At 35.8% G+C, this 13,189-nt stretch overlaps 1 long non-coding RNA gene across 1 annotated transcript; it reads left to right on the forward strand.

The window, feature by feature from the left end:
• The first annotated feature begins 8,114 nt into the window (after window positions 1–8,114).
• Window positions 8,115–9,224, forward strand: LOC139082807 (uncharacterized). The gene is made up of 2 exons (XR_011539059.1): window positions 8,115–8,268; window positions 9,061–9,224. It is a non-coding gene; the product is annotated as an uncharacterized lncRNA (long non-coding RNA).
• Window positions 9,225–13,189: the final 3,965 nt, after the last annotated feature.

A 13,189-nucleotide genomic window follows, 5' to 3' on the forward strand; every position in this document is an offset into this window, starting at 1 on the left:
TTCATATGAAAGAGCTCTGTGTGCTGTTTCCTAATGTTCTCCTTGTACCTGCTCCCATTCCACAGAGATCATCGTCTTCAAGTTTGTTTTTCTCCTTCCTTTTGTTTTTTTGTAAAATACAGTTTTACCACATATGTATGTATTCCTAAGCAATATGGTGCTGAATTTTGCTTATTTTTTCACTCTATAAACATGGAATTACACTGTTTGTACTCTTCTTTACTTTGCTTTTTTCACTCAATGATAAATTTCTAAAATTTAATTCATGTTGATATTTGTAGCTATAGTTTGTTTATTTTCAGTAATTACTCTTATGTTCAAAAAACTTGCTAAACCCTATTTTTAATTATAATAGACGGTTCCTGTATTTTTTTTAATGTTGGCAATCATAACATTACTAAGTAGTGACTTTTATTTCTTACATCCCAACTGCTATCTCATTTATTTCTTTTACTTCTTTAATTGATCTACTCAATGGTGTTTTGACAAACCAGCTTCCTCCAGCTCAGCCTGCCCCTTATACCACCCCTTCCAACAAAAAAATCCATGACGTGTAGTATTTGCCAATTTTCATAAAGCAAATAATTCTACTATGGACAATTTCAAGATACTGCTACCAGCAGTATCTTGGAGTTGGGAGGTGTGCCTAATGGGCTCTCTTTGAGGCTGTATGAGCAGGCTCCCCCAGGCCAAAGGATTGTAGGCTCTCTAGTGCTAACATTTTATCATTGAATCAGATGATTGCTATAAGATTTTTTTTTTTTTTTGAGGAAGATTGGCCCTGAGCTAACATCTGTTGCCAATTCTCCTCTTTTTGCTGAGAAAGATTGTCGCAGAGCTAACATCTGTGCCAATCTTCCTCTGTTTTGTCTGTGGGATGCCGCCACAGTGTGACTTGATGAGCAGTGTATAGATCCGCACCTGGGATCTGAACCCTCCAACCTCTGGCTGCTGAAGCAGAGGGCATGAACTTAATCACCGCTGGGCTGGCCCCTGTACTTTTTTTCATAGATACCTTTAATAGGTTAGAGAGTTCTTTTCTATTTCAAGTGTGCTAAGAGTTCTTATCATGGTTTTTGAATGTTCCAGCAGCTCTTCTGCACCTAGTGAGATGATCTTGTTTTTTTTCCCCTCCCTCCTTTATGTGTTAAATAAAATTTAGAACTTCTCTAGGGCTGATACTCTTTTAATCCTCAGGTAACCTAACATAGTAATTATCTATTATCTTCTTTTTTTCTTTTTTAAGATTTTATTTTTCCTTTTTCTCCCCAAAGCCCCCTGGTACATAGTTGTGTATTTTTAGTTGTGGGTCCTTCTAGTTTTGGCACGTGGGACGCCACCTCAATGTGGCCTGATGAGCAGTGCCATGTCTGTGCCCAGGATTCGAACCAGCGAAACCCTGGGCCGCCGAAGCAGAGCCGGTGAAATTAACCACTCGGTCCCGGGGCAGGCCCCTCTATTATCTTCTTTACACAGTGTTAGATTTCATTCGCTAAAATTTTGTGTGGGATATTGCATCTGTATATGAGTGATAGTTTTTTTTCTACAGCAGTGCTTTGGAAATATAATACCCTTCATCTTAACATTATAATTTGAGGAGCTTTTCTTCTTTATCTGAGTCAGTCTGTACACGTTCTCTATTATCTGTTCCAGTAATATTTGGTAAAATTTGCTTAAAAAACTGGTTGAGCCTGGTCTTCTTTGTGAGAAGATTTTAATTAATAACTGTTTTCATTAATAGATATGGGAATATTCTGTCTTTTGTGTGATTTTAAAGTCAATTTCGAAATACTTCTTTTTCTAGGTATTTCCTATTTTGTGTATGTTTATAATATGAATTAATGAACTATTTCTTTGTGTCAACTATTTTTATCCTTTATCATATCCCTCATTACGTACCTGTTTCCAAGTCTTCTCTTTTTTTTCTTCATCAGTCTTATTGGAAGATTGTACATTTTATCAGTTTTTTCAAAGAACTAACTTTCGCTATTCTTGGGTAAGCATCTATTGTACCTTTGGTTTATTTTATTGAATTCTGCTCATATTTTTATCATTTCTTCTATGTTCTTTAGTTTTTATCTGCTTTTTAATAAATTTATTCATGGTGTATTTTTTCATACAGGTAGTTTAATTTTTATCGTTAAATCTAGCCGTCTTTCCTTTTATGATTTCTGAGTTTTGTGTCATTTGAGCAAGCTATTTCACACACCCAAGGTAACGAAAGTGGTATCATATATTTTCTTCTAGTATTTTTATCATTTCTTTGTTATTGCTACTTATGTATTAAATCCACTTAGAATTTACTTTTGCTATCATGTGTGTTATTTTTTTCCAAACTGATAGTTAATTGGCCTAACAACGTTTAGCAAATGCTTTCAAAGTTTGACATCCTCTTTTGAAAACCATATATTAAACTCCCACCTCTATCTGGATTTATTTCTGGATCCTTCATCCCATCCTACCTAGCCAGCTTTCTATTTGTCTCGTGGTAACATGCTATTTTAATTATAGTAGCTTTAGAGATTATTTTAACCTTTAATAATACAAGTCCTCCTCCATTATTCTTTTCCTTTTCCTAAAATTTTCTTAGCTATTTTCACACACTTATTTTTCTTAATGAACTTTACTTTTTTTTTTTTTTAAGATTTGGTTATATGTACATGTATCACAAAATTTACAAAAGGAAATACAGAGAAAAGTAAGTTTCTTTGTACATCTTTCCCCCACTCCTCAAACCTCTCACTGGAGACAACTTCTCTTATCAGAGACATTCTATGCAATAGCAAAACATGAATACATTTTCCTTTTATTCTTATAAAATAATAGCATTTGTGATGTACTTTGCTTTATTTTCACGTACTATCTTGGCCATTTTGTCAACATCAGACATAGGAGACTATGCCTGATGAACTTCAGAAATAGTTTGGCAAATTTTCAACAAAGTGCATATCATTGAAAACTCAAACATATGGTCAAATGCCATTTTTAAATGCTATTTTAAGTAACTTAAATCCGAGGAAGTAATGTTTTGTCATATCATATGAGGTCAACTTTTCAATTCAATCAAATAACAAATTAAGTCACTTTTGGGATAATATTCTTTAAAAGATGAAACATACCAGCTTTCGTGTCATCACATTGTACTGAGCAAACACTAACTTTAAATACATATATATATATTTTCATAAATTTGTGCAAAATACTTATTCTCTCTATGCTCCAGTTTCCTCATCTTTAAAGGCAGATTTGAATGAAATAACTGAAATCACTTTCAACTCCAAAAGTCTACTCTTTTATTTTATTCTCAAAGTAATTACTTCTTGTTAGTTCAAACACAGAAGACAATGGATTGGAAGGATAATGTAATACATGTCTTCCTTCCTGAAAGAGGTGAACAATTGATCTTTAAAATGCTTTGTGATCATGGCAGCTTCAGTGGCCTCAGCAGTAGCCAGCTTAGCAAAGTATTACCATTAATATGATTCAACCGTCTAAACTCCCCTTTTCCATGTCTCTGAGTTCAAAATTGCACATTTTTAGGATGGAGTGTCTGGATTGGCTCCACTTGAGTCTCTAGCCACCACTGGAACAGGAACCCAAAGGTAGCAAGATGTATAGAATAGCTCTCAATGCTGGAGCATTTCATTGTGAATTGAAGCTTTTCTGAAAAGAAGACACTACTGTCATGACCTTGGCAGCTATATCAAGAGGTGTTTATTCATCTAATATGAAGGATACTCTGAGTATAATTCTGTATACTAAGCATATTCCAGTTTTTGTATTACATTAGGGGAGAAAGTACCGCACACCATTATTAAGTAAATATTTCAATTTCACAAATGCAATTCAATTGTAAACATTAAATTTGCAGTGTTTTATTTCTATTTAATTCTTGAATTTTCTTTTAAGATTACCTCCTTTTTGTTTTGGTGTGGGAGTACTCCGAATGTAAGTTTTATTCCTTAAAAGATATTGGAGTCTAATAGAAAACAGAATAAGCAGTATTGATTTCACTAAGAAGTCAAAGAATATAATTTCTAAGATAGTGCATTCATGTTTGTTATTGTATAGCTATTTGTTTAATGGACAGGGCAGTCGATTGAAAATGAAGGCATGTTATTTTACTTATCTATGAATGAGGACTCATAATTTTGACCTATGAAAACAGAGCCTGTGAGAAATAACAAGTGTATTTAGAGGAATTTAGGAGTAAAAGTAGCTGACAATATGACACTGTAAAGGTTTATTCAAGGTCTAGCTTTTCCTTAATAGTTTTACCAGATGATTGTTAGGTTGTAAGCTCCCTAAGGACAAGAATCAAACTCTTATTGCTTATTATCCCTAGAAATTGTGGCAAATGATCAATGCCTATGCATTTGATAGAAGGAAAGTTGTCCTGGGCGAAAAGAGAAATGGAATTACAATACAAAATATACTTAAAATGAGACCAATAAAGCCGTAATTGTAAAGGTGAACAGCGTAGAACCTCAATAGGAATGCACACGCAGAGGAAACACTATCAGGGAAAACGGAGTTCATAGCTGGGCTGGGACTGGAAACAGGCACACACAGGAGGGTATGACCAGCCCTCGAACCCTGCTGCCCTAGGCAACTGTCAATCTTCCTTTTGTCCTTGTGCCAGCTTGTCACTCTCCTCTGATTCTTTGAAACCATGTAGATTCTACAATAGTCCAAGAAACATTTCTCTCTTATGGCTTTGAATCTTTAAATCATATTCAGTTGATATTTGACATACTTGTTGACAGCCTAAATGGATTTTGTAATAGTGTAGCTTAGATAAATCTTTCTTCTGTTGTAGGGGAGCCAAAAATGTTTTTACGGCTAACTCTAGCTTAATAAGCAGCCAGAGTTTTTAAAAAATGCAACCATTTAATTTTTAATATGGATTGGTTCCTTTTGGTAATTAAAAACAAACATTTTGTAAAACTGCCAACATATTAATCAAAATAATATAGGGTTATGTACATTAGGCATTTAAATATGTTTTAAACCTTTCTTAGATGGAATCTTCAAATAAAATTAAAACAGATTGAAACAAGGCCCTTTATTGCTTATGCTCTGTGTAGACCAAAGGTCATATATAAAATCCAGCTAGGACCATATTAAATTTCAGTAGATTCTAAGGTTTACTTGGGTAATATGTATTTAAATGTTTGTGTCACTCAACTAAAATGTGGCACCAGGAAACAAAGGAACTATGTATCACCGTGCTTATGTAGGCCTCAAAGTTTTTGCCACTGGTCAAGTTTGATCAATGATGATCCCAATCTCTTTCATTTTTCCCATTAGTAGCAATGTTAGTAAGCTCCCAGACATAAAGATTATCAAGTATGATCATTTCAAGGCCCTTGAAATGGTTATGCTTCTGTGCAGTTCTATGTAGTTGCTGGCATTTCATTCACTTCTATTATTTCTGTACTGCCAAGGGTATTCCAGGATTCCTTTTGCCATCTTAGCCATTATATTAGTAAAATAGAAATCAAATAGTAGTTATCTTACATTAGTTTGTAATAAAAATCAACTTGTTAAGATTTTAATCTTAATATTAAACATCATGTATCTTACCCTTTTATTAGTATCTTACTAATTTTCCAACATCAAATCCTAACACGTATATGTATATCTCCTATCATGCCATCCTGGCAACTCTTTTAGTTTAATCAGAATCTTACATCATTAAGATATTAAGAATGATTAGATACTGTATGGAACCACCAAAGATCTTGAATAGCCAAAGCAATCTTGAGAAAGAAAAACAAAGCTGGAGATATCACACGTCCTAATTTCAAAGTATAATCAAAGATATAGTAATCAAAACAGGATGGCCTTGTCGTTAAAAATAGACACAAAGATCAATGGAACAGAATAGAGAGCCAAGAAATAAATCCATGCATTTTTGGTCAATTAATTTTCAACAAATGAGCCAAGAATATACAACCGGGAAAGGGTAGTCTCATCAACAAATAGTTTTGGGAAAACTGGAGAGCTACATGCCGAAGAATGAAACTGGACCCCTATCTTGTACCATACACAAAGATTAACTCAAAATGTTTGATTAAAGACTTGAAGATAAGACCTAAAACTGTGTAACTCCTAGAAGAAAACTGTGGTTAAGGCTCTTGACATTGGTCTTGGCAATAATTTTTGGATTTAACACCAAAACCAAATGCAACAAAGAGCAAAAATATGCAAACCACATATCCAATAAGGGGTTAATATCTAAAATATGCAAGGAATTCATACTACTCAATAGCAAAAAACCAAATGATCCAGTTAAAAAATGGGCAAAGGATCTCAGATATTTATCCAAAGAAGACATACAAATGGCCAACAGATACGTGAAAATGTACTCAACATCACTAATCAACAGGGAAATGCAAATCAAAACCATCTCACACCTTTTAGCATGTCATAAAAAACGATAAGAGATAACAAATGTGGGTGAGGATGTGGAGCAAAGGGAACCCTTGCACACTGTTGGTAGGAATGTAAACAAGTGCAGCCACTGTGGGAAACAGTACGGAAGTTCCTCAAGAAATTAAAAATAGAACTACCATATTATCCAGCTATCCCGCTTCTTGGCATATATATCTGAAAGAAATGAAATCACTATCTTGAAGAGATATCTGTACTCCCATGTTCATTGCAGCATTATTCACATAGTCAAGATATGGAAACAATCCAAGTGTCTGTTGACAAATGAATGGATTAAGAAATTGTAGGGGGGGGTGTGTGTGTGTGTGTATGTATGTATGTACGTCATTCACACACACACATATATATATACAATCGAACATTATTCAACCTCAAAAAAGACGGAGACAGAGAAAAACTATTGTACAGCAATCACTTATATGTGGAATCTAAAAAAAAGAATTCAAACTCACAGAAACAGTGTAGAATGGTGTTTTCCATGGGCTGGGGGAAATAGGGAAAGGCTGGTAAAGGGGTACAGACGTTCAGTTATAAGATGAAGAATATCTGAGTATGTAATGTACAACATGATGACCACAGCTGATAACACAGTGTGGTATAATCAAAATTTTCTAAGAGTAGAATTTAAGGGTTCTCCCAAAGGAAAAAGGAAAGGTAAATAGGTGATGTGATGGGATGTGTTGATCGACTCAGTGGTGGGAATCCTTTCACAATGTATATGTCTATCAAATCATCATGCTGTACATTTTAAATATACAAGAAATTTAATGTCTATCAAATCATCATGTTGTACATTTTAAATATACAAGAAATTTAATGTCAATTATACCTCAATAAAGCTGAAAAAGAAAAGAATGATCAGGCATATTCTGACTATGTCACTTCCATCCTTTCAAAATGTTAAAATGAGAATGTGATACAATTCTTAATTCTGAACTTAATTTTCTTATTAAGTAAAGCTAGGATAATAATATTAAATGATGATTATCCATTAAATGATGAACTCAGTAAAGTTAAACAAACTAGATTCAAAAGGACTTTCCCTCTGCTCAAAGACAATGTAGCATCATTCATTTTTAGAGAACAAATAGGTTCCAAGTGCTAATAGTTTGGCCTACATAACATTTAGAAGCTTTAAGCACTTTGAAATAATATGAAAGCAAACGTGGAGATGGGAGTTTGGACTGAAACTTGAACTACCGTATAGATCTGTCTGCTTCCTCCTGATTGTTAGTTTTTCCATGTATTTTTGCAGTACTTGGGAGGTGAAGTTCACTAGACTTTCATTTTCTTTATGTTGATGGAGCCACTGAAAGCCCCAAACTACCACAAAGTCAGGAAATGCAAAGTGTGGTCACTTTCCACAAGCTATTATGAAATAAAATTGCTTAGTATTCTTGCGTTATATGAGGTTTCAGTTATCGATCTGGAGCATACATCATCAACAAGCAAATAAGTGAATGTGGCCCTCTTTCCCCCCTTTATTCTCTATAAAAAATCAGCCTGATATTATAGCCAGCCGCAAACCTCTCTCTACTCCCAAAAGTTTAGTGGACGTAGGCTACAAAACGCAACAACTAATATGTTTTTTATTACTATATAATATTAATGTGTAGTTTATTTTTGTGATGCGATTCTAAAGTTACTTCTTTTTAAAGGCTCCTGTAGTTCCGTGTTTGGGAAATACAAGTATAAACATTAAGAAATGCTTCAACTTCAATACAAAGTGCGGAATTTTGGCCTTTGGAATATAAGGCCGTTTCTTGGAGGCCACTGAAGTGCAATGGTCTTTAGTTATTCACTGGCTGGAAGGTAAGACCTATGTTTTGTCAATTAATGCAGCTCTCCAAGTACAAATGTGTAGGCTAAGACAAGCTTACATTTAATATACATTTTCCCACAGCATCCACTGAATGTGTTCTTTAAACTTTTGATGTTTTCCTAAGAAATAACTTTATCAATTTTCCCCTGAAATGATCCGTCTCATTTGCAGTTATAAACCAAGAGCGTTAAGAGACAATTTGAAAATTCTTAACAGTTTCCCTAAAGCCCCAAAATTCTGTAATGCAAAAGCCTATAGGATTTAAATTTGTTCTTTTTTCAGCATCATTCCTGAACTTTACAAAACATAAAACAAATACAAGCCCAAACCCCAAACTAAAACCGCCAAATTCTGTAATTATAATGCAGTTGTTGAGCATGTGGAATTTGGAACCAGGTAAACTTGGGTATGAATCTCAGTTTTCCTGTATTATCTTGGACAAAATATTAGCTTTTCTAAGCCTTAATTTCATATGTAAACTTCCGGGCAATGATAGAGTTAACCTTGTAAGATTCTCGGAAAGATTCTCTGATATAGTCTGCTCAGCAGAGCACCCGCCACACGGGAGACTGGTTATGAGGCGATTGTTTTTTGGCTTTCGTCAGACTTTCTCTACTGTTATGGGCTGAGTTATGTTCCCCCAAAAGTCATCTATTGACGTTCTAACCCTCAGTACCTCAGACTGTGACTGTATTTGGAGATAGGGCCTTTGAAGAGGTGATTAAAGGACGGTGAGGTCACAGGGGTGAGCCCTAATCCAATATGACTGATGTCTTTATTAGGAGGAGATTTGCACACACACGAGAGAGTGCACAGAGGAAAGACCGAGAAGGTGGATATCCACAAGCAGAGGAGAGAGGCCTCAGAAGAAACCAGCCCCGATTGGCACCTTGATCTTGGACTTCTCCCTTGCAGATCTATGAGAAAATAAACGTCTCCTGCTTAAGCCTGTGGTATTTTGTTATGGTAGCCTTAGAAAGCCAATATATCTACCCAGGAAAAATTTCTCCTCTTGTTTTGGAAACAGATCTCACTGCGTTGGACAAAAATGTTGAGCTTATGAAGCTCATGACTAAGTTAGGTTGTGATCATAGCACCTTATAACATCCATAGTCATTTGTCCAGACTTCAAACCAGGTCACTCAGAGTCCTTCTGTAGCTTTTTCTGCTGAAGGAGGCGGGACGTTTTTCTAATTCTTCACTTAAGATTATGGTTCTAGAGCATCTGGTAACCACACCTGGTGAGGCAAGGATAAGCCAGAGAGGATATAGTGGGTATCCAGAGGGAAGCAGAGGTGAGAGGCAGGGAGGGAGAGTCCTGGAGCTTCCCTTCGATTCAGAAACTCTCTTTCATTTTGTGAGCTTACTCTCAAAAAATGTTCTGTTTAACTTAGGTTGCAGTTACTTTTAGCTAAAAGAATCCTCACTATTCTTTTGATTTTTGTTATAAAATTGACCATGTGATTCCACAAGGGAAAAGAATACTTACATCAACAGAGTTGATTTGTTACGGGTTGAATTGTGTGTCCCCCCCCGAAAAGAGATATGTTGAAGTCCTAACTTCCAGGACCTCAGACTTTCTTTGCAAATAGAGATTTTGCAGATAGAATTAGTTAAGATCAGGTCCTGTTGTAGTAGGCAGGGCCTCTAATCCAACATGACTGGTGTTCTTCATGAAGATATGGAGACCCACAGGGAGAATGCCACGTTAAGATGGAGGCAGAGATTGGAGTGATGCATCAAGAGGTGAAGGAATGCCAAAGAGAGCTGGCAAACTGTCAGAAGCTGGAAGAGCCAAGGAAGAATTCCTCTACATGTTCCAGAGGAAGCATGGTTCCACAATAACTGGATTTCAGACCTCTAGCCCCTAGAACTGAGAGACAATACATTTCTGTTGTTTCAAGCCACCTAGCTTGTAATAATTTATTACAGAAACCCTAGAAAACTAATATAGCCTATGAAAAAGGGATTAAGATCCATGACGCTCTGAATCTTTCCTTGAGATCCCATATTTTGAGCAATAAGGCCCTCCTCTCATCTCCTCTAGTCCTTATTTGCACTCCTCATTTTTTAATGAATAGTGCAATTTGCATTGCTGTTTTAACATATATCCTGTATCAACAATTAGATGATAACACTTTTGAGGTCAGGGCACATGTATTTCAGCTCTCTGCAGCCCAACACAGTGCATAATTAATCTACATGTTGTCATTGTCGTCATCATCATCACCATCATCATCACCAGCAATCGACACCCTTAATACAGCTACCATTTGTTGATCATCTACTACATTGCCAGGAGCTAAGCAAGGAGCATTCCATACATTATCTCATTTAATCTTCACAAGACTTGTGCCAAATAAATTTTAACCCACTTAAGGAAATGAAACTGCTGCTGAAAGAGATGAGTAAATTCCCAAAGTTCCCACAGTTGGTAGGAGAGGGGAATTAAATGCGTTTCTATATGTCCCCATAGTTAGAGCCTTGATGATAATGTACTTGCTTTTTGGAAAGCTTTTCTAATTTTGCAGCTGTTATGCATTCTAGAATCTCATGTATGTTCTGAGTTACCCAAAATGCCCTTATATCTTTTTGTAGGGACTTTGTGATCCTATGATATTATTCTAGTAGTTAGATTAGTAATTCTGATCTCTCTCTCTCTCTCAATTTATCTAATCTCCTGGTTCTCATTGTGATTTAAGGTTAGGTGAAATGAAATTATTACTTTTTCAATACCATATAAAATTAAAATTCCAAAAATAAATTTTCTTGAACTGATTTGTATTCTTTAGCTACTTTTATAATTCCCAGGGCAAAATAAGGGCTCCCTTAAAAACCACTGGGGCAACATTGACTTCCCTTCAGTCTCAACTATGAACTCAAGCTGTTCTATCATTGTTTCCTCAGAAAATGCTTCCTTCACTTCCCATTCTAGAGAAATGTCCACATTATATATTATGATAGTACCATGCCCTATTCTTTGTGGGAGGTTATTATTATTAATTTTTAAAAACTTGTTTGTGTGATGTTTTTCTCCTTAGTAACACTGGTGTTCTCCACTATTCTGTAAATTTCATGAGGGCATTACAGCTTCAACTTTTTTATTCACCAGTGTCCCTGGTGACTAGTTCAGTGCCTGGTATATAAGTAGTATTTAAAAAACTGAATGAATGGGTGAATAAACGACACTAAGTGCAATGTCCCTCACTTCTTTCAACTTTCATTCCATTTTGGCTCTGGATGATTTGAGCAGTTGAACAGTCCTTCTTTCTAACAGTATCTTCCTCATGGTTTCCATGACCCAGTAGCCTGGGCTCTTCTCCTATCTGTGTGCCCACATGCTTGATGTCTTTTCTGGATTCCTGTCTTCTTCTCACCTATTAGCGTCGACATTTTTACAGCCTATTTCGTCCTTCCACCCCTCAGGTGGGCACCTTCAGGTGACATTCTGACCTTCCTCCTCACTCAATTCTTCCACCAGTGCCCAGCTTGGAGCCTGTGCCTGGTGCATATTCCATTATGGCAGCAAAATACTTCATAGCATTCACTTGTCTACTGTGTCTGTCTAGCCTGTCAAGCTTCCTTAAATGATGGGAAGGATTTATGTCTTATTTCTTTCACCTCGTATGGTGCCTCACACGTATCTTTATGAAAGAATGATTGAATCGGCTCCCTGCTCTGAAGCCTCTAATTCTGTCCATCACGCTTAGAATAAAGCCCAGTCCTGAGCATAGTCATCAAGTCATAACCTCATTTCCCATGTTTCTGCTCTCACTCAGCTCAAGCCAAAATGGTCTTCTGGCTGTTTCTTGACACACTAGGCACATTTGCATTTCAGGGCTTTTGACCTGCTGCTCCTTCAGCCCTGAATCTATCTATGGATAGATTTTAAGACATCTGTGAACTTGTCTCTCCCACCGCTCCCTTATATTCCCATGGCTTTTCTTATTCAAGTCTCCACTCAAGAGCCATCCTCTTAGAGGCTTTCACTGAAATTACCTAAATAGCATTGCACTTTACTTTCTACACTTTATCCTGCTTTACTTATTTTGTTTTTCATAGCACTTAACAATATCTAATATGATATGTTTATAGCCAGTTTATTGTTTGTCTCTGTTACTAGAATATAGGCCCTGAAGGGGAAGGGATGTTGTCTATTTTACTCATTGCTGCATTTTCAGCATTAAGAAAAGTTACATAGTAGGTCGCCACAATTATTGCTGAGTGAATGAATTGATCAATATGCTCAAGCTTTTCAAAGGTGGGTATCATTTCACATCCCTTTTTTATACCACCAATCATCTGACACTCTGTCTTTAATATAATAAGTTTTCAAAAACTACTTGTTGAAGCTACTTTCATGTGAGGCTCCCAATTCCGAGCAGTGCATCCTGTTTCAAACCTTGGATCACTAATCTACAGGTATCAGAAGAGAGTCTCTCTCTTAATTGTTGATTCCGAATTTAGTCCTTACTCTTTCTGCTAGTACATTATTTTATTTTACTTTTCTATCTTATTTTTCATGCTATGTTTTCAGTTTCAACACGTTGCAATATTAATTGTATGAACTATCCAAACGAATGAGCGCATTTCAGGTCTGTGCTGCAACAGCTTCTCTTATCTGGGACTATTCTAGTCCTGCTAAAAATTACAAACATTTCCATAATTCTTTTAGAAAGAGTTACAGTAGATAGGTTATATATAATTAAGGAACAGAATAGAGTCTCTTCTGGTATCATTTTGGCTAATCATTATAACTTTGTTCTTTGGGGACAAATGGAAATCATGATACACTAGGCTTTTGATACCATATAGATGACAAGTAGTGATCACTTATCAGAGAAGAAAGAAAATACATAATGTCACTGAAATGTTTATAACTTTGGGAAATATTTTAGAAAATCTTTTATG

This window comes from Equus przewalskii, chromosome 4 (genome assembly GCF_037783145.1).
Source record: "Equus przewalskii isolate Varuska chromosome 4, EquPr2, whole genome shotgun sequence".
Classification (NCBI taxonomy): domain Eukaryota; kingdom Metazoa; phylum Chordata; class Mammalia; order Perissodactyla; family Equidae; genus Equus; species Equus przewalskii.